This window comes from Charadrius vociferus, unplaced genomic scaffold (genome assembly GCF_000708025.1).
Source record: "Charadrius vociferus isolate BGI_N301 unplaced genomic scaffold, ASM70802v2 scaffold281, whole genome shotgun sequence".
NCBI classification, from domain to species: Eukaryota; Metazoa; Chordata; class Aves; order Charadriiformes; family Charadriidae; genus Charadrius; species Charadrius vociferus.
The window spans coordinates 75,554-78,046 of NW_009646633.1; positions in this window are offsets into that span (position 1 = coordinate 75,554).

A 2,493-nucleotide genomic window follows, 5' to 3' on the forward strand; every position below is an offset into this window, starting at 1 on the left:
ATTGAATCATAAACTTCCCCAAGAAGCAATATATTAGCCGTAAAGCAGCTTCCACACTTTATTTGCTGGTAATTTACAGCCCACACTGTGAGACAGTGTAATATTTGCAAGCAATTAAACAGAGGATGACTCAACAACAGCCACCTCGGGTCAGATTTTCAAGTGTTCATCGTTCATAATTAAGAAGGGATTTGGGAAAGGGGCGGCTGCCGCTCCGCTTCCTGGGCCCCGCTCTGGCCCAGCAGCTCCGGCGGTCGGGCCGCGGGGGCTCCTGCCTGCGCAGGAAGATTTGCCGCTGGAGGGAGAGGAGGTGTCGATTAAAGAGAGGAGGAAGAGCCTCAAGGAGCTGTAAGCGAAGACGCCTGCTCATCAGCCGAAGGGAGGTGTGCTGGTGCTGTCTGGGGCGGTTGAAGCTGAGCCGCGCGGTGCGGGTGCTGGGGTGCGCTGGGGATGGCACATGCGTGACGAGTGCGAAGGGAGGTTTTACCAGATCCTTCCAGCAGCCTCTTGCCCTGACCATCCCGCTCGCTGCCTCCCATCCCGGAGGACCGGGCCAGGCTCGGCCGCAGGCAGTGCAGAGAAGCTGTTTTAAACCCGACTAAACACTGAGCAGAGTCCACGCGTGCGAAGCCCTGGGTTTTACAAGCCCCGCGGTGGATGCAATCAGGATGCTCCGGCACGGGGCAGGACCAGGGGGCTGCCTCCAAGCAAGCAGCGCCCAGTACTTGTGAGCCGGCCCGTGCTCCTGCCCTGCTGCCAGCTGGGGTCCTGCTGCCAGAGCTAACTACCGCCTGATCTTCCCAAGAGATATCAAGAAGTGTTTAACTTGGATTTACACCTCTCTGCAGAGATTCTCACCGTACTTTGGATGTGCGACATGTCACTACCAACACTGCTGATAACTGAGGCTGGCCTCGGGGTACAGTTGGGAAATTGAGGATCGGCACTTAAGCGGTCACTTAGTGTTACCGAACAGAGCCCGTGGCAGTTCCAGCAGCATCCCCGGGTGGCATCAGGGCTGACGCCAGCCCAAGCCTCCCAACACAACCCAGTTTGCCTGTTGGATGATATCACGCCGGCCGGGTAGAGTGATCCCAGGCTGCTCTCCTCTTCCACCTGAGGGCATATTGCACCTTCCTTCCCTGCCCATCACACACCCCCCAACTCCTTGATCCTCCAAACAGCTCCATTTGCTCCTCTGCCGTCTATTCTCCGGGTTAGCCTTGCTTCGGAAAATGAGTCTGTTTACCATCTGCTTTTTCTCATCACTGCCGGTAGAAGCGATGCAATACCCCAGTGGCGATGTGGGGCTGCAAAGGGAAGAAATGGAACGGGACCAACACGGAGGTGGCAGTTCTCCCCACAATGTCCCCTCGCTGCCCTGTCCAGGGGGCAGAGGGGTGACAGCCAAGGGCCCGCGGGCAGGGAAGGGTTAACGGTCCCTCCCTGGCTCAGGGTGCTATAAAAGGGAGGGAAAGGGAGAAAGAGGGTTTGCATCTCCTTTCTTTTTTGCGGGGAGGGAGGAGGCCAAGAGCTGGTGCTGGTCCTGAGCAGGGCAGGGTTAAAGGCAGCCCTGGGTAAGCAGGGCTCCCTGCCCCACGGCTTCCTCCTCTCCTGCCCCACAGCTTCCCCCAGCCCCACGTGTCAGAGGGGCTTCAGTGCTGCTGGAGGCATCCTGGTGCCTTCCCTCCGGAGCCACCGCTGTCCCCGGCACTCTGAGGTAGGCGGCATATGTCTCCCTCTAGAAACGTGGGACGATCGGAGCATCAAGGGTTTTGTCCACTTGTTGGCTCTGGTGGGAGCTGTCTCCTCTCCTCTTGCATGTCGAAATCGTCCTTTAGCGTCTGCTGGGCCCAAGCCAGGCTGCTGGTGGATAAACTGGGAGCTGGTCTGGGAGCGGGGAGGGGAAGGTGTGAGCAGCCACCTCCCCTCTGCCACAGCGTGGGCAGGGGGACCTGAAGGGCAGGAGGTGTTTGCTGGCTGGTGGCAACACCTAACGCGGTGGGAGCTGGCTGTCACCGATGGGGAAAGGAGGGGCAGCACTTGTGGGTAGAAACAGGAGAAATCTTGAACCTTTAGGAAGGGTTCCCCAAGGGACGAGCACAGCCAGGTCCAGCGGAGCAGCCGTTGATGCCAGGCGAGACAACGCTGCCCCATCCAGGAGAAAGCAAACACACGCATCACTAAGAGTGCCTTTCTCTACTTCTCGGCCCCCGCTATAAATACAGCAGCATTTCACAGCCGGGGATAAAACACTGGAATAAACCACAAGGGCTGCAGAAGCAGGTCCAGCTCCCCGGCCACAGCGGGCGGGCAGGGACATCGTCACTGGCAGGGCTCACCCGAGTCATCACCCCTCATGGTCAGGTGTGTGCCATTCCCCTCCTGGGGACCCCTCCTCTTCAGCTCGCCAGTGGTCCATGGCACCTTGCCTAGCAATTTCCAATGATTAAAGGAAACCACAGGGCCAGTCTATATAATAGCTGCTGAATG